We start from the raw sequence: 22775 nt of genomic DNA on the forward strand, positions 1-22775 counted from the left end.
CCCTGTGATTAACCTGTCGCATTTACTGCCTCGAGATTTAACTGAGGCCACAAGCGTAGCAGGGTTCCGGAGAGGACTAGACATTCACCCGGCAGTGCGACCATGCACGACTACTGGGCTGCTAACTGCGCTGCACCCCGGTGGCAGCACTGGGGGCTGTTTATCCAGAACACGAGCTGCCCCCCCCGGGGAAGGGACCGGAGCATCCTCAGCACCGGCTGCCGGGGGCACCCCGCGGGGACGGGACCGGCGCCTGCAGCGCGGCCGCTGGGCAGCAGGGGGCTGCCTCGCTCCGCACCCCGCTCCGCACCCCGCTCCGCACCCCGCTCCGCACCCCCCCGCTCCGCACCCCCCGCTCCGCACCCCCCGCACGCGGTGCGGGGTGTCTGCAGGTAACTAACCCGGACGGATCGCAGCAGGGAGCTGACAGGCATTGCAAGCATTTTGAGAGCTTTCATTTATTTATTTATTTGTTTATTTATTTATTTATTTTTAATGAAGCTGAGATTTGCACTTGATAACTTAGTCAAGAGTCTGCTAGTAATGAGAGCTCTGATGAAAGTGATTTCTCTCTTAGTGATATTATAGTGTGTTAAAATAAATTTAAAACATTTAAAAAATTTAGGAATGAACTGCTGGTATTCCTGCCCCCTCTCTTTTTTTTTTATTTCTACTGTTCTACTCTCTCTTCTACTATTTCTACTCTCAGAACCTGAGCATTATCAGAGTCTTCAGGAACGACAGCAGACAATAAAGCTTGTTGGAGATATGTTTCATGAGCATTAATTTGCAGCTAGGTAGGCAGGAGTTCCAAGAAGTGCAGTATTGCCGTTGTGAGACCTGAACAGCACCATAAATGTTGTCTGGGAGGCCAGTTGTCCAAAATGAGTGTTAACTGCCTTCGGCTGGCTGGTTGGCCACCGGACTCTCTTGGTGTGACTCTGGCCATGAAGGCTTGTGCATGGCCATCGGGCTGTGTGGGTACTGGGGTCCCTCCAGTGACCCCCGCGGGCAGTATCCTGGGCTCTGCAAGAGCAAGCATGTACAGTAGAGGTATCTTTTACCTCTAATCAATCTACCTCCCTATCTTCTGCAAGTATTGACTAACTCTAAGGGCAGCAGCAGTAAAATATTGGACAAGGGTTAGCTCCTGAGAGAACGTTATGTCGTTATGCTGTCTTTAGACGAAGACTGAAGACAGTAATCAAAAGGGCTATTTTTAACCATGGGTTGATTTATTTGTTTTTCTTGTACAGCTATTGCACCTGGAGCCACTGATGATGGCTTGATTAATTCTCAGTGATTTTTTTTCTCCACCTTCCTCCCCACGACTTTTCCGACTGGCATAAAGTTGTGCTGTGGCAGGCGCAGTTGCTGGGTAAAGGTAAGTCCCCAGGTAAAGGCAGCTTTGGGCTTGTTGGCAAGGGCACAAGTGCTCGAGCCCCATGTAGGCTTGTGAAGTGGATGCTACGGGTGGATGTAGGTCAGCCGCCAGCCTCCTCAGTTCCTCCTCTAGATGTGAGTAGATACAGGTGTAGCTGAACTAGCTGCAGGTCACTTACCCCACGTATGGTGGTTGTTGTAGCAAAACATAGACAGGGGCCACACTCAGTGCAAAGCTCTCCTGAGAAAGTGAGTAGATCAGTGCTGATGATCATCCAGCCTATGCTGGGTAAGGTGCTACCATAATCACTGAGTTGCTGGCTTGTTTTAAGCCAGTTTGAGTATCTGTGCTACACTTTTATATTGGCTTTGTAGCCCTAACCTGAAGGAAAAAACAAAAAAGACACTGAGTTTTTAAATTCTTTTTCACCTACGAGCATTAGGCAGAGTCTGAGGAGTTTCCCTGTCTCTTTGAGCTTGCTACCTGCAGTGCAGGTTTAGCATGACATGGAGTTTTCCTGCCAAATTGTGGGGACTGAATCTGCTAGATCTGGGCCCAGCAACTTCCTAGAAAGATGCCTGTCCTGATTCTTTTAACAACACTTAATGCTAAGTGAACTTGGGGCTCCACAGCTATTGGAGCAGTGCAGGAACATATAAGAAACCAAGATTTTCAAAAGTGCCAGTGGATTTTGAAATCTCAGACTTCAGACATCTCTCCTGAGAACACCTAGGGAGACCCAGTAATGAACCCACTCTGAAGCAAGCACTCCTGCAAAAACAGAGCTCTTAGTCTACCACATTCAGAAGCGCTCTCAAAATATTCTGCCTCCCAGGATTTTCTAAATATTCTCCATTCTTTCCCATCATAACTCACACCTTATTTTTTCCCCTCCGTGTGACTCAGTAGCAGCCACCTCCCTTTTTATTTTTCCTCATTAAAGGTCAGCCTGAGCTGTGTATTTCAGATGAAAGGACACAGCCCTCAGCCAGCCTTGGGGCCCAGTTTGTGTTGTGGATGTCTCCTGAGGACACTTCTGTTTGCAAGTGTATGCATTGCAACTTCTGAGAAGCCTACAGAGATTGCTATTGTTTAAAATAAGCTCTGCCATACTTATTATTCTGCTAGTAATTTTTTTTTCTTTCTTTCTTATATTTTTCTTCATATTTCCTTCAGAGAACCTAGCCACTTTCAGGCTGCAACTTTGAGCCTGCTCTGAGCCAAGCATCAGGAGTGACTTTTTGTCTTCAAAGCTGGAGAGACATTTCCCACCAGTGCAGATGAAGGTGCCTCTTCCCTCCAAGGCCATACAAGAGCAGAGGGCAGACAGTGAGCTAAGTTCTGTTCTCACTCCTGAAGGTAAAAAGCTGCTGGTTTTTGTCTATCTGCACATGTTCCTTAAAATCTCATCTTGAGGGATCTGATCTGAAGTACTTGAGTAAATGGTAGATAGGGACCATGGAAAGGAACTCAAGGGCAGCTGCAGGAAGCCCTAGGTGTAAATACAAGCGAGGAGAAAAAAGGACAGTCTATCTCAAAGTGACAGAAGTTCTACAGGACTTCCTATAAAGAAAATACATGTTCACCATCCTCATTTTGTCTTTGTAGCTCTTGTTTCCACCTCGATTTGGCCAGGTAGAGGTTTACTTCTTAAGTAGCTGTACAGCTATTCCCTTGTTCCTTCCCCCTGCCCAACTCCTGCTGCCTGTGGACAGTGTGGTTGTTGGCACGTCTGAAATGCTTCGTTCATGCCTCTTCCCACAAGTAACACTCAGAGCAATATCACCCTGTGGCCATGTGGGTTAAATTTGGAACATCACCACATGTGCCCTTATTTTAGTTTCCAGACAGGCTGTGCAGGTACTATATGTACTTTTGAGATGCAAGCCTATAAAGCGAATGCACCAGAAGCTACTAACCCTTGATCATCTGTGAGTAAGGAAAACTATATTGTGTCTTTTTTTTTTTTTAATATATATATTCTTCTGGGGGAAGTTTATCTATAAATTGAGAGCATTAGGGGTGTTTGCCTCACTACAGATACACCTAGCAGTTTTGTTGTGATGGAGCATAGATTGCACCATGACTTCTGAAGAGGCTGCTCTTTAAAGAGGTAAAATACAAAACAACAGGCACATCTATATAGTAGATCATCATTTAAGGTAACACATTCTGCCTGACATGTAGTGCTTTGCACATTTTGAATTGTCTCCTGCCAAAATATTCAGGCCTGCAGGGGGAACCCCTGTTGGGAACACAGGACAGATGGATCTGAATCCAGTCATGAAACTCCCTGGGGCCAGCAGTGTGATGTTAATGATCACACCACAGTAAGATGTAAAACATACCTTTGTGCAGCTCAGTGTAAACAGCAACTCCGGTATTATGATGTAAATGAGAAACCAGCAAGGGATGATGTGTGAATGGAAACACAGCAAGGTGCTCTGTGAGGGAGCAGAAAGTACAGTGCAAGGGGAAAATCTGCACATTGCAACTGGAGGTGGAATTAAAATGTGGACTCGCTTCACTGTAGAGACAAACTTTAAATACTGCTTGGGGTGATGCAGAAGGGAGAGAACTCACAGAGCTATACCTAATCCCAGCTGAGGTTCTGGAAGGGCAAAGGACAGGTTACATTTAGGTTCCTGCACTTGCCAATTAAGAGCTGGAGGATGGTGCTGGGACCAAAGGGAAGATAAAAACCACAATAAGCCTTATCCCAACAAACTGTGGAAGTCATCAGCCTGCCCTCCTGCTCAAAGCAGGGCCAACTATGAATTTAAGCGGTGTTGTTTAGGGCTTTGACCAGCTGATTCTCAGGTGTCTCCAAGGATGGACTTACTCCTCTGGGAGGCTTGTTCCCGTGTTTGGCCACTCCATTGGGAAAACGTTTCCTGTAGCATTAAATAAGTCTGAAGTGACTCCATGGATGACAGGAACGAAAGCTGGAAACTTGTCAACGAGCAAGCATTAATGGGGTTTGTGGGGAGGTATCCAAAGGTACAAAATGTGCAGTTGGGTCCTCAGCTTTATTTCAGAAGTCCCTGGCGCCCCTTTGAAGCCCCTGACCAGTGAGGACAGTGGCAGCTTGCCTGTGAGACAGGTTTTCCATTGAGCCCTTGTAAAACAAGGCCCAGTCAGAAAGTGTGGTGTCACCAATGTAATTTAAAAATGTGCTGGGCAGCAGGAGCGGAGCTGTGTCTGCTGCTGATTTTATTGTAACGGTGATGTTCCTCTTTGTCCCAGAGTTCCCCGTCCTCTTCCTCTCATCTCTCGCAATGAAGTGAAGGGCTTGCTGGGAAGCTGAGCTTGAAGCTAGAGGAGGTCATACTTAACTAACCTCCTGGAGTTCTTTGAAGATATTACTGCCAGGCTAGATAAGGGGAATTCAGCAGTGTGCTTAGAGTTTCAAAGAGCGTTTCACAAAGTTCCACATCAGAGATTAATAGCTAAGGCAAAAGGTAAAGGAAGAGGAGGTAATAGAGGCTGTTGGATCAAAACCAGCTCAAGGGCAGGTATGAGACAATAAGCACAGATGAAAAATTTTCAAGCTGGCAGAAGGCTGTTCTTGGGACTGTTTCAGGACCTCTGTAACGCATAATCCAGACAACACAAAGGTGCCCCACCATGCTCATGTCGCTGAGGCAGCCCAGGTTTGGCACCACCAGCAGCAAAGCATCCAAGCTAGCCCCCCTTCTGCCTGCCCAGCCTGATCGGCCAGGAGCCCTTTTGCGTCTTTCTTGGGTGGCAGCAGTTTTTTGGCACAAATCTGCAGTCACTGGTGCCCCTGGGGCCATGCCGTGCCATCACGCTTCAGAGAAGCCAGTGAATATGTTCTTTAGTCTTTGAAAATAGTGAGCCTGCCCCTCAGCAGCATGGTGCAGCTGTGAAGTTACTCTGGCTTTGCAAAGGGGAGAGAGAATTTAGTCTGAGGTCTCTCCAAGACCAGGTACAACCTGAGAAGATTTCCCAGCGCCAAGATCTCTCTGGTGACTCTGCCAACAACTGGCAAGACGGAGCTCAATGCAGACAAATGTGAAGTAATTAATCTGCAAGTAGGGAATCAGACGGGGGAATAAGTGATAAACAGAGCAAGCATTCAGCAGGGGGATTAAGAGAGGGATTTGGTGGTGTAGGGGGTAAGTTTCTTTTGCAAAAATCGTTGAAAGTGTCTGCCTAGATCACAGCTGTAGTAAAAGGGCAAGCAGGTGACACGGCTGCGTTAGTAGAGGGACAGGATATAAAACAAAAGAGGTGATATGTCTGTTACTGTAAAAGGCATCAGATCTCACCTGAGTATTGTCAGCAGTGTTGGCCACTGCCACGGTGCACTGCAGCATAAGGCAACAAAGAGCAGCCCTGCAGAATCCGCGTGTGAACAAAGGCGAGAGCGCCGGGTTTGTCCTCAGCAGGTTCCTGCCCACCCCGTCCATTCATCATCTGAAGAGGAAATCTGAGGAGCACAAAGACTATCCCTCTAAGCTCTAACAGAGGTTAGGAATTTTGAAGTCGGCTGTATTTTTCCCCAGAGTATTTCTCTGTCTGGGTCTTTTTCTTGCTCTCTTCCCTCCACCTCTCCTTTCTCTTTTCATTTTTCCTCGTTCATTCCCTCTCTCTTTTCTACTGCCAGTCTGGGTTTCTTTGTCTTTCCCTAATATATTGCTTCTCCTCCACCCCTGCCCAGGAAACGAGACGATTTAGTCACCTTGCTTCTTCAGACTCTAGAAGGAGCCCAGGCTCCAATGAGGGGTTGGTACTTTAAGTTTTACATGCCATGCGGGAGGGTGAACAATACTTTTTTGCCCATAGATTTGGATGAAAAGAAATCTAAGTCGTTGCTGCGGAAAAGGAGAAACTCAACAATCAAACTGAAGGCAGGACGTGGAATATTACACAAAGTGACCATCAAAACCCTTAGATGTGGCTTTCCTTCCACACTCAGAAGAGTTCACAATAGTACAGCTGGTTCTAATCATACAAATTCCACACCAGAAGTCTTCCTTTGTTTTCACTGGTGTAAATTCAGAGCAAGTTCAGCAAGTTGCTCTGAATTTACCCAGCTATGGAGGACAGCTGATTTCATTTGAGCTGTACAAGAGACAACCTTATTTTTGCTTCCCCTAGGATTACAGTAAGCTTGTCAATCAATGCCCAGAGGCAGTCTACACAACACAGTTGTGCCAGGTAAGAAATGCACTTGACAAACTGTCATAATACCCATTTCTTCTGCTCCTCTCTTTTAACCAGCCCTGACCACTGGAGGAATGCTGAGCATTTCAGGTTTGTATGGACCTTAAGCTGTTAGTCATATGTCACAATCAACACAGCAGCTTAAATGACAGCAATTAATATTTCACTAAAATGGTGCTTTTTTTCCCTTTTCATTAATTGATACAACAACCAACAGGCTGATGCACAAAAGGATAAAATAGCTGTCTCCTAAGAAAAAGAAAACTTGTTCTTTTTATTCTTGCCATTTAAATCCCCTGGAGCAGAATTGGCTATTGCTATAAAATCTGTGGAATTATCCCTGCTATTTCAATTTGCCAAGCCAGCCTTTTATCCCTTTAAATACAGGTCTTTAGAGTAACTTGCCAAAATAATCTCTTGGCACCACTGAGGTTAGTGTCCATGTTGTGCTGCTCATGTAACTTCCCTGCTCACGGAACCGTTCGTCCTGGGTAAGATTTTGAATGGGGACTTACACTTTTAACTTTTCTTGCTGCTTTTCAAAATATTGCCTCTCAGTCTTGTCATACCATAAAGTATGGTCATACCATAAAGTACCATGGCAATGCTTGGTGTGCAGAGTGTAAAGAAATGTTTAAATAGAAATTGTAGCTAGAAATGAAGGTGTGTAAGTAAAACCCAAGAGATAGGATGTACCTTTCAAATTTTCAGGGCAAAGAGGGTCATTTGGTCCTTTTGTTGGATGTAACTGGGCAAGGGACAGAAATGCTGAGTCTCATATGATCTCAATTATACGCTAAGGGTGCCAGCAACTTTCAGGCTACGTGTGGATTCTTGACTGAGGCTCAATGTGTGAACTTTGTCACTAGAGGAGTATGTCACACACAGAGCTGGGACATGAGCCATCATTCACAATTCAAACAAACCCCAAGCCCTTCAGAGATTGAAAAGAAATGTTCAGTTAACCATAAAAACTGTGGCATGATTCTCCATACCCTAGTGCCCTTTGGGAACAGAAACACTTCAAGCTCCAAAATACGGCCCTTCTTGTGAGGCTTTCTGACTGGACTGGAAACATCAACTGTTCAATCCATTGTACAAAATCCTTCTCTTTTGCAAATCTTAGCAGTGTTTTTTTTTTTTTTTTTTTTTTTTTTTTTTTTTTCTGGACCAGGAGCACCACCATTCTAGGCTATAGATGCAAATCTACAACCTTCCTCCAAAACATACCCCTTGGTTTTTGGAGTGTGTTGGCAGAGGGTGACTTTGGACATGCCAGTGCCTGGGGGTTCATGCATTGCCGGGAGCTTGGACCTGACAGTGGAGCAAAGGGGCAAGTGCCAGCCATGGGATGCTCTGGTTGGTACCAGCTGCAGCAAAAGTGTCTGTCTGTTCCCCTGTGAGTTTGAACAAGAAGATCCAAGTGAAAGAGATGATGCTGGGAGCATTTCACTCGTGAAAGTATTTGGCCTTCAGATTGTGTCTCGGCTGTAGGGCTGTGAGTCTTTACTTGTCTGGGTAAAGCCACCAGGTGGGTCAACCTTGGAGCATTAGAGATTGTGCAGCCACCCCCATCCTCCCACTTAGACACCTGTACTTTTTCTAGGTTGGCCTCACAATGGGGATGTTGTTGTGAGGAGCAATTTCTGCTCTTTTGCAGCAGTGAAGTGTGCTTTGTGTTGTCTCTGGGAGTGAAGATAGGCTGGTTAGGCTTGCTATACATTCCTACCTGAGCTGCATCTGGAAGAGGGGGGGCTCAGAGCAGTGTCCGTGTGTTCCTCTGAGACTGCAACCTCAGCAAGAAGCACGAACAACTGGGGAGGATCTTCTGGCCAGCTGTGTGCTGGCAAATTACTGCTCTCATGATCAGCAATAAGGGTTTTGCTGCTGCTTAGAAATACACTGAAGATTCAGATCAGGATGGAAATCAATTCTGCATATGCTTATTCACATTGTGTCTTCTTTTCTATGCATGAGGGCTCTTCACACCGTGTTCAGGCAGAAAAAGTCTGCTGTGGAAATCCATCATATCCTAGCAGTTAAGTCAAATTACTGAGAACTTGCTTACTTACCTAAAAGAACAAATGTGAACATATGGAGATTACTTTTTTTTTTTTCCCCCCTTAACCTTAGGAAGTACCAGTAAAGATTTTCATGTTTGTAAATTGTTATTTTCTTAGAGCAAAGCCTTATGGAAAAGTTAAGGGTGGCTTTTTTTGGCTTTTTTTTTTTTTTCCCTAATGAAAGATATGGTGGAAACTATTACAGCTTTCATCTTCTTTATAGCTTGAAAATCAGAAGTAACAGCAGAGGAGAAAAGTGAGCACCAAAGATCAGGAATGAGTCACAGGAAAAACGACTTGGCTCCATCAGAGATTTCTTTGGCTTCCTGAGTTATTCACCTGTCTGTCCAGGCAAGAGAGTCATTTCTTCATTAACTCTTGTATCTGACAGCTCAACCAACAGCCCTTGGAAGTGACCAACGTGAGAATGATGTCTTTGCTTGTGAGGAACGCATCTGGGCAACTGCTTATTATGTTTCTTTTTCCTGCTTGCTCTAACTCTTGGCTCCTTTTGACATGGAAGGGGAGAGGTTGGCATTTCAGTGTATGAAATGCCAGCTGGGATCAAATCAATATACAGCTATTGATTTCATCTTGTGCCTCAAAGAGCTGGGGTTTTTCAGAGGAGGCAGCAAGGAGGGGAGGAGGGTGCTGCACCCACAGCTGCTCTACTGCCCTCTTCTTCGGGTGGTATGGATGCAGCCTGTAAATCCTGCTCTGCAGCAGCTGCATTTTATCAAATTAAGGCCTGTGCAGTGATTAGTGATGCTAAAGTCATGCCAAGATCTTCTTGTGGACTCTAATTCATGAAGTATCAGAGGGCAGAGCAGGGCAATTCCTAGTAAGGCAGCTCTAGCAAAATATAAATGGAAGGATGTGAACTTTATAATGCAAATTAATTTATTTTCCTTTTCATACAACAGATGCTGTTTGACCTGGGAGAAAAAATAATATTATAGAAATTGAGAGCAGTCTAAGGGGAAAAGATAAAGACGTCTAAAAATAAAACACAAATAGCAGCTGCCTGAATTATATTTCTTTTATATCAGCATTGACAGCTCTCTCTTTTCCCCCAGTTGAGCCAGGAATCCTATGGAAGCGGCTGGTAAAGATGCACTCTTTCTTGAGGGGTACGAGCAGAGGCGATGCCACTTTGTGTCAGCGTGCACCCTACAGTCCTGGTCTCTGGAGCTGTGCAAGGCGTGTGCTCAGCACCACTGTGGGCACACGGAGGGGCTCAGGGTCAGACGGTCTCACCACTGATCGCGGTGAGTAACACTGCAGTTAACGGTGATGGGTTGTATACTTTTGATATCAATGCAAGCAAGTTTCTCACTCTGTAACTATGGTCAGAGGGAAAAAATACTACTTAGAAAAAAGGATAAAAGATCCTCATTTTCCAGTCCAGCTGCTAGCGATTTTCGACTGTCAAGCTTGGGCTGTTCAGCCAAGACCGTGTGCCTAGGTCTGATTTTCAGCAAGTGGTAAACACCTCCTCCTTAAAAACAAGATGCCTTCAATAGGGGCTTGAGTTGCATGCAAAAATTAAGGCATTCCTTCATCGTTTGTGACCAGTGAGGCTGGAACTGGCATAATACGACTGTGAGAAAAACTGGATGTGCTTTCCTTTGTGTGTGAGGGGCTCTGCCTTCGGCTGCTCGGTGCTCTGCGACTCCGTGGTGCTTGCAGTGGCCTGTCGGCAGTGCGCTGGAGAGCAAATAACACGTTTTTATTTTTATACAAATGTGCATAACTTCATCCATTTCTTGTGGCTGCTCTGACAGGAAAAGGAAATTTATGACGCACATCACCCATTTATTTGGCACAGGCAGTGTTTATTGCTGAGGGAGGCATTCTCATGGAATTGATTGCACAATTTCCTCTTGGTGTACTGTTTTCAAGTAATATCCCAAGACCTCTGTGTGCTAAGATACAGGGACACTTCTTTAAGGCCTGCAGAATACTGCAGCAGAGGAAAAAAATAAACACACACAGTAGAAAATATAACTAAAAATATAATTTTAATTACACTGTAAATCTGGAACTTTCTGCACTCTGCTGAGAGTCTGTGGAAAAACCTATTCCCAATGGGTTAAATTTCTAGGTTTCTCCACAGAACTAAGAACACCATTGGGATTATTGCTGCTCCATTTTCACAGGCATAGAGGGTAGCGTTGGTCTGGTGTTGGTTCTGGTTCGTACCTCAGCATGCCAGGATTATGGGTATGGAGAGGCGGGAGAAATTCTGCGTTTTGGAAGAAGAGGAAGGTATATCCTTAGCATGCTGTCCTGCTGAAAGGGTGAGGTTGTTGCCTGTCCCAAGTAGCCAAGAGGTGTTGAAGCTATTAATGTCACAAAATGAAGGAAGAGAAGGGCTGTTGCCTTGGTTCAAAGGACTGTGTGGTGGTATATATCTTATACACTGCAAATGCCACAAAGCACAGAGAGAGGGGGGAGCCGGAAAGGGAACATCTCTCCTGGAAGAGCTTAATTTTAATTTTTTATTTTCTCATATATATATATGTATATATATATAAAACATATATTATACATATGTTTTTATATATTTATTTTATTTTCTCATATATTTTTCTTTTTTTTCTTTTTATTTTTTTCTTTTTATTTTAATTTGCCCAAGCACAATCATTTGTGCCAAAGATTAGGAATGATAACTGTCTCATTTGCACATGGAAAGACACGGAGGTGGATACTTGCACACAAATAAGTAGCTGGTGATGGTGCTGGTTACAAGCGATCATGTACTGAAGACTGCTGCCAGAAAATTCAGAGCTCTTTTTGGAAAAGGTGACTTGAAGCACAGGGGTGGAAGAACAATGGTGTGCACCAGCAGTTAAGAACAACAGCTTCTGCTCCCTTGCACTCCGTACAAAACAGCAGCATCAGCCCCGCAGCCTGTCTACATGCCGAAGGTCCGTGCCTGCTCCTGAGAGTTACCTGATGAATAACTCCATTTTCCAGCTGCTCAGTGAACAGCTCTCCACCTCCATCGCTCTTCTTGATTCTCCAAGGCAGGTCTGGCAGCCAGTGCAGCCTTAATTTTATCATTTCGCTTCTCTGTGACTCTGTCGGTTGCTGCTAATTTCCTGATTTTTCTTTCAGGCTCCAGAATGAAGTGATCTCCTCCTAAGTGTCCGTTCCTCACCTTTCTGCACGGCAGTTACCTGTGGGCTGGCTCCTGATGTTCCTTCTTGGGGCCAAAGCTGGGGACCAGCCTGCGCAGCGAGGCACCTATCCTGCAGCTTGGGGTGGCGGCTGGGCAGCGGCATGCTCTGCAGGTTTGTTAGCACGGAGGTGGCTGGCTGCCTGGTAATGTTTTGTACACGCTGACCTCTGAACCAGAAACAAGACTCAAACCTCAGAGGAGGCTGGTGATTAATCAAATCAAGGATCAACTGTGACTCAACCTTCAGATCACCAGCTGAGGTTGTGTCCGTGGATGATTAAAAGAGGGAAATATATTTAGCTATTTACAGCTGTATCTCCCTCTGACTGAGGACAAGGCACCATGGATAAACATATTTATGTTTGTTAGATGTGCAAATTGTGGTTCCTTTGAAAACCTCACAGTTTATCATAAAGCCTCAGAAAGCACATGGCTGTTTATTGATGCTAGAGGACTTCCTGAGACTATGCTGTGGAAGTCGCTGCTCAGAGTATTTGACATAGGCTAGCGTGTCCATGAGGGGAATAAAGCCCAGGCGTAGCCATCTGCACAAGAAAGACTAAAGGTGGCTTTAAGCAGTTCTCTGTAGGAGATAATTTTCTCTCTCCAATTAGGTTACACTTTCTAGGTGTTGCACTTTCGAAGCCTACAGTGCTCCTGAGCCCAGCTCTCCTGCTAGTCAGTGGCGAACAGAACATATAAACTTCATGTTGCTAATATATTTCACAGTGCTGTGAGATATTAGCAAACTCCAAATAGCTGTCAGGACCTCGAGGTATTCTGGAACATCCTTTGATGCTACAAAGTAATGCATTTTCCATATTATTCCTTTGAACACATTATATATGCAAAGTCTAGCACTTCTTATAGGAGAGGTGGAATTATCATACAATATGATTTTTTTCTCTAGTTCTTTCATGGCTCATAACATATAAAATTTCTTCTTAAAATCCAGACTAGAAACTCAAACTTAATTTATACAGTATTGAAAACATTACAGGGCATAAATCAGTTCAATTTTTAAAGTTCCTGTATGATATTTTCAGAGCAGCCAAATTCCTTCATTCTCCTGGACTCCTTCCAAAATTCTGCCAGCGCTCATGGAAACCTAAATAACTTTGGAGAAAAAGCAGGTTTTCTGTGGAGGCTCAGATTACCCTGTCACCCTTCCTCTACTGCAGACAGGCCTCTGATAAACATGGAGAGCAGGGACAGGGAAATTACTTCATTACTTCGTGTCCTTTTCAATTACAAACATGAGGAGCCTGATCCTCCTGCCAGCTCACGCCCCAGACCCCTGCAAATTTGTGGCTTCAAAAGCCAACGGTTGCATTTCCTTTGCAAGCAGGGATAAGCAATAGCAAGTGAGCAAGGGAGCTCCCTTGAATCTTATTTATGACGGTTAGAAAGTTTTGAAACTCGGCTCTATTTATTTAAAGCATGAATCCAGCTGAAATGTGAGTTTGTGAACTAGAGAAGTGATCAAAACAGGGCTGCACCTCTTTTTTTTTTTTTTTTTTTTTTTACTTTCCTGAGAATTAATCACTTGGTGGTGGTGGTGTTACTGTAATCTTCCTGTGATCGCTTAACCTGGAAGCTGTACTTCCAGCTATCTTCATAATATTCTCCTGCTGGCATCTTCAGATCTAGTGTTTGTACCGTTCATCGGTTTTCAAAGAACATTAGGTTAATGCATTGTCTTTCTACTGGCTTAGCTTTGTGTTTTGCTTTATGCCTAAAGAAACAAGTACATTTTCTTTGGTGTCATTTTTTGATTATTGATGAACTAAAATTCCAAAAGAAATATATATCTGTTTAAGACCTTATTCTGAAACCTCCTTACTTCTACCAAAAAAACAACAACAAAAAAATCCTGAAACAAAGAAGCCATGCACACACACAGAAAAAAACAAACAAACAAACAAAACCACCAACAACAAAACCAAAAACAATGGTTCCAGAATATTGTGTTAGAAGGGAAAAATTATGGCAGGAGCAAATCTGATTTTCTACTCTGAGTGTAAATCTTTGAGGCTCGGTTTCGGCCCAGTGCTTTAGGTCTTTGTTAAAAGTCACTGAAACCGAAGCTGGTGTTTGGGTTAAGATTCTGCAGTGTGGGCACAGGTACCTGCTACCTCGGGCTGGTCAGGTGGTGGTCTGTGACCCGATCACTTCTGCGATGCTGATGGGGATGTTGGCACTGGCGGGGCAGTGAGCACTCCTCCAGCAACACAGAGCTGCAGGAGGCTGCAGAAAGTCCTTTCCAGACAGGCTTGGCTGCGAGGCAGAGGCCAAGGCAGTGCAGAGAGGGGAGCGAGAAGAGGGCAAGGAAAAAGGTGGGGGGTTCTTTAGCATTTCGCAATTCAGGTTTTGCTTTGATAAGAATCCAAAAATTCAGGCATTCTAGTGAAATGAATCTGCTGTGGGTGTGGGTAGAGCAAAGAGCTGAACACGTGGGAAGCCAGAGGCCATCCAGAAGTTCTCGCTACAGTTTTTTCCAGGTTTTACTTATTTCTTACTTACACATTGTTTGAACACTTCTGTTTAAGTCAGTGGGAATTTTTCTAAGTGGAATTAAAGTGTGGGCTGGGGGAGTTGGTAGTTAGGTGGTGCACAGCATCTTTTTTACGCTCTCAAGGCTTCATCCTTTGGCTGGAACTCTCCTGAATTCAGACACGAGGGTGTGTGCGGGTATGTGCATGTGTGCTTGCTTCTTGCTACTTTCTGCTACCTCTTGGGCCATAAATATTGCATGAACCACAACGGAGGCATGTCTACTGCTGGTATCAGCCCAAAAGTGGAAGTACATAAAACAAAAAAATACCGAGGAAAAGTTCACCAGACTTAGAAACTCCCAGCTGGCCAGGTCTGGTCTTTGGGAGCTGGCTGGAATGGATGATCTGTACCTGAAATAATTTCTCATACTCACTGACTCCCCAAGACATGATGCCAAAATTCTTTTTTTTTTTTTTTTTTTTTTTTACATAATGGTAAGGTCATAATGATGTAGATTTTTTTTTTTTGTTTAGTTAATGGAAAATTTGGATGCATTGTAAGTAATTTTTCCTTTTAAGCAGGAAAACAGCTGATGGGCCCTCATTCTGTTTGCTGATGTATGGTAACGAAAGGCGTATCACCCCAAGAATGCTCATTGCTGTGACGAATCACAAAAATGGAGAAAGACTCAGTGCCTGCTAAATTTAGCTTGTGCAAATGCAGTACATCCAAAGCCCATGGAGTGAAATACTGTTTGGAGTAAAATATGATTGAAACGTTTCTGGGAATATAACTCCACTGGCTAGTTTACCACCTGGACTTAGTTTTCATATTGTAAGAGATGAATTAAATTTTTATTATTTTTAAATTATAGCCACATATCCCCCCCCCCCCCCCCCAGTATCAGTTCTCTTGTCTTCCCACTGAAGCAAGCACTGTTAAGCTGCTATAACTTTAAGAGCATGAAAGCAAATGTTGTAAAGAGGTCACTGTAAAGGTCACGCAGCAGGTTTGATGTGTCAGTGGATAAATGATGGGATCACATCTGGAACAGTTTGGTGAATAAATAAAATGTGAAAGCTCATATATCACTGCCCACCTTCCAATCTGTAAGGGAAAGAGAAAATAAATTCTCTAATAACCTTGTAAAGCACATAAAAGATATTGAATAAACTCTCGAAATTTTGTGACTAAAACTGTCCATATTAAATAATGATTTTAAGAGTGGCAAAAAGCTTGAAATACAGTATGAGTCTTCCTTGTAAAATGTTGTTTTATTTTATGGTTTATTTATTAGACTATACTTGGATAGCTTTGAAAAATATAATTTTAAGTTTAACTATGTGTTATTGAAACACTCTTCCTTTAGATATGTCCCCCAGAGGTATTTTATATTTACACTTAGGGAAAAGAATTTTCAATTTTTATTACACGGTGCTGTATTATTGCTTATACTGCCACTATATTCTGCCTTCCACAAGTAACATTAAGATATGCATATTTTACTGCCATTACCTTCAAAAGGCCTTAGAAAACCCATAGGTCTAAAACGATCTCTCTAAGTTGGTCATTACTGACTATTGAATTAAGATACAACAGGCTGTACATTGTTTTACTGGGCCATTAATAATAAGCTCCCACGAATTGTGAGACAGCCAGCTAGAAACTGAGTAATTTCAGTCACCCAAGAACTGCGCAGTATTAATAAAAGGCTTGTAGAAAGCCGTTCTGGAGTGGGAATGCCTTTGGTGTCTGATGAGGGACGAAAGGCAGCGGGTGGGTTTTGATCTCCAGCTTCCTGCAGGCAGCTCCTCGTGGCGTGACTGGCAAGGGCTCGTGCAGCCGAGCAGGCAAAATGTCACACTCGTCTAGCGAAATTATACATGCAGATGAATGTGTGTGCATTGTGGAGTTGCTCCCAACAGCTACAGATAGAGGCGAGTTTTGCTGATTTTTTTCCTCTCTCATTACAGACTACTGCAATGCCCCAACCTTACCCTGCGAGGCACGCAGATAGCCAAGACACCCACGATGAAGTCTCCAGAGCCCTGGGAAGGCATCAGGTACACCCAGACACAGGCAGGAACAGCAGACAAGTTCTTAAAAAAAGGTCCTATCACTCCCACCATTTTGCTGGGACAGATGAGCTGAATGAAGCCAGTGCCCAGTTCAGGCATGGAGAAAGTGTCTCATGGGCTTCATGGTCAGAGCAGCAAGGCGAATGGCATTGGTGGTGGACATGGATGTAGGAAAGTGTGGGGTGGGTGGCTGGGGCACCAAGGGCTGCTATGGGGCTGCTGAGATGTGTGGGTGCTGTTGGTGCTGGGATAGTTCATGAAGAAATCTGAAATGTTATCATCTAATGCTTGTTTGACTCCTACCTTTGATTAGTGTAGCGCAAGGCATTTAGCATTCGAGATAGATGATGGAACAACAGCTAAAAAAAACACAAAGAAACAATAACAGCAAACTCCAACCCTACAGGCAAAGTCTAAACAGATTATAACCAGAAATACAGCTTTTATTCTGGCAGACTGCGTTACCTGTAACCTTTAACCTGATCAGTGGCAGGACTTAGAAATTGCAGATCACCTTGTAACGTTGCTAGAAATCGCTGAAACTGATGCCAGGAAGCAAACTGATGACTTACAAGAAAGCTTTCTTTCCCCAAATAAGATCTTGTGGCAGATAAGCGAGTCCTGCAATTTCTCTAATTCATTTATTAAGCTCCACCTTAAAGTGAGCTTGGTTTCATGTCCCTGTTGGACAGCTGTTCTAAATACCTTATTCCTTTGATGAGCCGAAACCTCGTCAAATATCCAGCTCATACTTCATAGCCAACTTAGCTCTATTAAACTTTTGGCAAATGTGTGGTCATGTGGTCTTTGAAGACAACCATATTTACTACTACTCTGCCCAGCTCTTTTGCCTCAAAGGAAAGTTAATTTAACTTACAGAGTCTTGTGCTTTAGAACTGATTTCTGATTCCCTGGGCAGATCAGGAAGCCTATCTGTTCCTGCCACAGGAACTTGGACCTGTCAGGTGGTTTTTTATTATTATTATTTTTATTTTATTTTTTCCTTTCATTTTCCTGTGAAGGCTTCTAGTTACTCTAAGGACAAACTGGAGCACGTGAAACACTCCACAGAGAATAACAGGGCTGCGGCACAACTGACTCAGGGGCAGAACGTGACACCTGTTCTAAGGCAATAAATGTTGTAAAGGCAACAATTTTTTTAGCAGAGACATGCGATGAGGTGCCACGTTAGGATATTCTTGGCCTGTAGCAGTGGTCTGTGAGTTTCTTTGCAGAAATGAAATTTACCTTTTACTCAACTTTATTCAATTTATTATTTTTTGCAAGCTGAATTCTATTCATCTAGACCTGGTCTATCTGAGGGCCTGCAGGAATCAATGTTTTTCTCTTCCTTTTCTCTTAAAGTTCCTCTATAAAGTCCCTTTTTATTGTATTGCCTTTTCAGAGCCCACCATCGCTGTGACCATCAATAAACCTTCATGAATTAACCTGTTGAGAGGAGGGAAGGGAGAATCTTACATTGCAGCTGTAAGATTAAATGCTGCTGTTGAACCCTGGACAATTTCCTGCCACTAATCTTTTGGTCTGACTAATATAGCTAGATATATTACTCAAACCTTTCAGTGATGGAAATCATACCTGGATCTGGTAAGCAGAGAGGTAAGAAGACTGGGTGATAAATACTTTAGAAAGAACTATTTTTGACAATATATTTGGCAACTTTTTGAGAATATGTGTGATTTGTAGATGTCACCTTTGCACTGAATTATTGTTAAGCATGCAGTCTTGTGGGAAGTCGATGGTGAAGCTGGGAAGAAAAGCCAGGAGCCCTAATTTCACATCTCCGTTTCTGACCATGTCTTTCTAGCCTGGCATGGATCAGTGTCTCTCAGATTTCATTGGTGGTTTAGCACATAAATATGACTGCTTGTCTGGACCTAATCCTGCATTGCTTTGCCCCACTGATACCCTCACTGAGCACAGCCGTTGTATTTTTGGACCCAGTTACTAGTTTCCTGTGGGATGTCTTCAACTTCCCTGCACTTTTCTGAGAAGTTTTATTCTTGAGGGAACGTCTGAGTTTAGAGACATGCACAGCAGAACAACTGTTCTGCTGGAATATGGTTTTAATCAGAGTGAAACAATGCTTCTGCTAATTACGTGGTATACTGTGTGACAGATGAGATCCTATGCTGTTTCCTCTTTCAGACTATGCAACATCTTGTATTTTCTCTTCCCTGCCAGAAGTCATCAAATCTTTTTGAAATTCAGTTCAACAATTGCCCTTTCAAACAAAGAAGAGGTTAACAGATCATACTGTAGGCTGAAGAAAAAGGAGGAAAATTAGATGATTGAGGAAGGAAGTACTAATCCCTCAAAATTATAAAGATCATGGCAAATAAACTCATAAAATAAGAGCTGATGGCATGTTGTTAGGAGATCCAGTCATTTTCATTTTGAAACATTTCAGCACATTTACAAACTGTGGTCAGCTAAACATGCCACTAAATGAATACCTGAAACACATTTTTAGCTTTTCCAGCTTGGTTCTTGCATCTGGCTTTTCTGGGGGTGGGAGTCGGTCTTTGCAAATTTACTGTATAGGGAATAACATGTATGAGGTGAGACGTGATGCATGGCTAAGGGGAGGATCAGACCAATAATCCATTGTAGGGCTACATTATGGTTCTGCAATCCACCATCCATCTGTGTCAGGTGGGTATGCTACAAATGGGAAGTGGTAGCCATTGAAACATGTAAGATTAATAGGTGATGTGTGTGTTAATCACAGGATCATAGATGTTGGGTTTGGAATGGTCTTTAAAGATTGCTGAGTCAAATCACCAGGATCTCTTGTGGTTTATCTCAGGTATTTTCCCTCTGAGAGTGCTAGCTGGCGTCGGCTGGAATGTGTCTGTTGATAATGGTTGCGCGGCTCCTCTCTTCAGACCGCTATGCTGCTGAATTACTGTTCCTCTTGGAAAGTTTTTTCTTGTTATCTAATCTAAACTTGCCCTTCTTTAATTTAAAGCTATTACCTCTTGTAGTACATTGCACTTGGCCAACCTCAAATAAGTCTGTCTCATCCTTTACATTATTCCCTCTCAAGTATTAATTACCTCCAACACTTCTCTTTATTTCTCTAAGCTATTTAGGTTAACTTGCCTTAACCTTTCTTCGAACCCTCCTCTCAAAGGTTAGCGTTAGCTGACATATTGTCTTGAAAATGTTAACTGTTGCTAAAAGCACTTCTTATAGAGCACGGTTCCTATGGAGTGTGCAGCCAGATAAATACACGGTGACCTTTTTTTCTAGGAGCTCTCATAGACATAACATGGTCACGTAGGTGCTTCTTAACTACTGACTTTCCCAACAATGTACTTGGTGCTCTCTCCTTTTATTTGTTAGATAGAAATCAGGGTTAACTTGAGAGTAAAGGAACTGACCTGAAAAGTACCCGACACAATTGCTCAAAACCTAAAGTGAAAAACCAAGAGAAAGGCGTATATTCTTTGTGGTAAATTCTCAGTTCTGAAATTCTGGAGACCAAATTCTGTCTGTTAATGCCTCACAGATTAGTGAGGTAAACATGGCACAGCACAGAGGGGTTAGTGTTGCACCCTTCGCTTTTGGGGAGGTCTGACAGAGTAAGACTTTTGCTGTCTTGGCTCTCGTGGAGTAAGGACACTTCAAGTCAGTTTGGCGGAAACTCAATCACGTAACTGGGGTTTGAGACTGAAGTGAGCTTGTGAACCCCAAAACAGAACTGCTTATAGAGTCACTAGACTGGAAGGGAGACTGGTCAGAAACCTCTTCATCTCTGTCCTGTCTTTGGAAGGATGGGGTATTCCTGCTTCCAGAAACCTACAGAGGAAGGTGTCCGTGCTCCCATGGGCACGCAGACTATTTTTGCAGCTTCTAGTGCAGAACACTTATGGAAGAAGTGATGTGAAGGTATTTCTGCTCATTGTACTTCAAACTGGCCAGAATCTGGTCCTTAATAAAGGATCATTAATTCAGGAGGAGGAAGTTTTGCTGTACTAGTCTGAGCAAGGCATATACAGACAGGAGAAATTATGTTATCCCTTTAGCAATCTAGCCATTAAACTCCACATGGGAACATCTGTTTCCTTCATATTCTTTGCACGGGATGGGAGTTTTGCTTTCACAGACAAGGAGCTTTGCTATCACGTTGTATATTTTATTCTTTTCCCCTCTTTCACTTCTTCCAGAGGAGCTTGGAGGTGTTAAATTTAATACCTGTCAGAAAAGAACCCATCTCTCACAACACAGGGTTCTTGTGTTGCCTTTGAGACCTTCCCGTGTTGCTTGTATCAAGAGGGAATTAAAAAGTTCAAACCAATGCAGACAGGATGAGAAATGTCTGAGGTTCTGGCAGGATGGTGTATGTTCACAGTTGTTCCCAAGCCAAAAAAATTTGGGGACCGCTTTATTTCGGGGAAAGTAGGATCTGTGAGAAGCCACCTCCATCTCATACACATATCCACTTTGCTGGCTGACAAAAGCCACATATCCAGCGTGCCCATTTTCCCCTGTGCCTGACAACAAGCTCCTCAGGATCTCGTTTTAGAAGCATATGAACACTGGTAAAACTGAAGTTTGCTGAATTCTTGCCCAGAGCTTTTCTGACTCATCATCTGGTATATTCACATGTAACTCATTTTCTCAGTAAATCTTTACTCCAGACCTCAAAGAAGATGCAGGAATGAATGAAGAGCTGCTGTTCCTTTTCTCAAAGTTTCTGTGGAAACAGATTCTTTCCTATTTCTGTGGGCCTGACTGCATTCTCAAGCCCGGTGCTGCTCTTTATGCGGTTTTAAATCCAGTACCTGACAATCTTTAAAAGCTGAAGAATAAAGGGAAATCCCTGTAGTAGTCCTGGGGCTGAAATGATCAGGTGACAGGTGGTAATTTGGTGTAAAAAGGCAAATGAAAGTGCATTTATGAATGTGCCGTTCTGCTGGGCAGATAAGAAAAGCACCCTTTTTCTTCTCACTGATTTTTATGTGCCATATTATAAAAAAAAAAGAAAAAAAAAGAAAAAAAAACAACAACAAGGCAAATTCCAGTCTTTTCATGAACTGTTTTAACCTTGCAATAGCTGCTTACTTTTCTTTTTCTGGTAGAAACCAGCTGGCATCCTCTTCTGGTCACAGAAGAAGCGTGGAGAAGCCGTGTCATTGCCCTGGGTCTGGCTGGCTTAGTGATGGTGCTTTCAGCTACAGGCTGTGAGCCTTGATCTCTTGCTGCACCAGTGTTTCCATCCTCCAAGGTGGGTTACGTCCCTGCAGTCATGAACCCGTGATCTCTGCTGGGGTAGTGTAGTTTCTGGAAGGAGTTCACTAGGGAGAAGATTCAATAATAATTTTGAATTCTCAAGCTGAAAGCATCGTATAGGGGTGATACTTGGCTACTGTACACTTTGTTATGCAGAAGCAGCATAATGTAGGAAGGACACACTAGTGAATATGCTATTAAGGAATCCTTTATTTCACCAAACTGGGAAGAAAGTTGAAGAAGTGAATTCTTTGTGTCTAATGAATTAAGACTGCCCTCCCTTCCCATGGAGGAGATGCAAGAACCTTCTGCAGAATTAGTATACCCAGAAAGTGTTAAATATTCAGTGTTGAAAATAGCTGGCCATGGTGGTTGTGATGTATGCATCTACCTGTCTGTGTGGGCACTTGAGCCTGCACATCCACAGCAATACGGGTACCAAAGGAGCATGTAATTGAAGTACAGCTCCATTTCCCACTCTCTGGGTTGCTCTCCGTGGAGAGGAAAGCAGCAGAACTGTGGTGATCCTACTGTTATCACTCACACTAGGCACCCACATAGCAGAAGCATTGTTTGGTAAAGAAACCTCCTTTGAAACATTCCCAGAACTCTAGATTTTGCAAACCTCCTGGTATCTGCCAAGACACATGCACTTTTAGTCCCACAGGAGCTAGAAATCACAGAATCATGCGGAGCCATCTCCAGAGGATCATCTTTGGCATTAAATGGGGAATGATTGTTCAGGCAGAATGTGAGAATGGAAAAAACAAATGTGGCACCCTGTTGAATGGGTTGATTTATGAAAGCAGGAGAGTTGGGAAGTACAAAGTTGCCTTCTGGGACCAGCCAATTTCATGTTTTCGTTGCTTGTAAATAAGTGAGTTTCAGATAAATGCACCCATCTAGCTGAGTGCACGTTTCGAGGATTAAGCTAGTTTAAAAGATTTAGGAGGCTGCTGCGCCAAGTTCATGTTTTTTAAGAGTGAGGACTGCCAAGCCCAGTGGGTGTAAGAGCTACTTTGGAAGCACTTTTATGAACTATTCCTGATGCATATCTTCAAAATATTTAAAGCAACACCTGTCATAGACCATTCTCTCTTTATCCTCTCTTCATGCCAAGT

The 22775-nt window shown here is 43.4% G+C and overlaps 1 protein-coding gene across 1 annotated transcript in view; it reads left to right on the top strand.

The window, feature by feature from the left end:
• The window catches only part of LOC310880813 (uncharacterized protein), a 92149-nt gene that overhangs the window by 30884 nt on the left and 38490 nt on the right, over positions 1–22775 (top strand). Inside the window, exons 8-18 of the mRNA XM_083797198.1 lie at positions 1257–1384; positions 2561–2743; positions 5663–7065; positions 7749–8612; positions 8861–8988; positions 9714–9905; positions 11276–11670; positions 11758–11933; positions 16291–16380; positions 17801–18015; positions 21504–21649. The gene's annotated coding sequence lies outside the window, so the exon portion shown is untranslated. The remainder of the gene's footprint in view (positions 1–1256; positions 1385–2560; positions 2744–5662; positions 7066–7748; positions 8613–8860; positions 8989–9713; positions 9906–11275; positions 11671–11757; positions 11934–16290; positions 16381–17800; positions 18016–21503; positions 21650–22775) is intronic.

The sequence above is a fragment of the Anser anser genome (genome assembly GCF_964211835.1).
Source record: "Anser anser genome assembly, chromosome: 13".
Classification (NCBI taxonomy): domain Eukaryota; kingdom Metazoa; phylum Chordata; class Aves; order Anseriformes; family Anatidae; genus Anser; species Anser anser.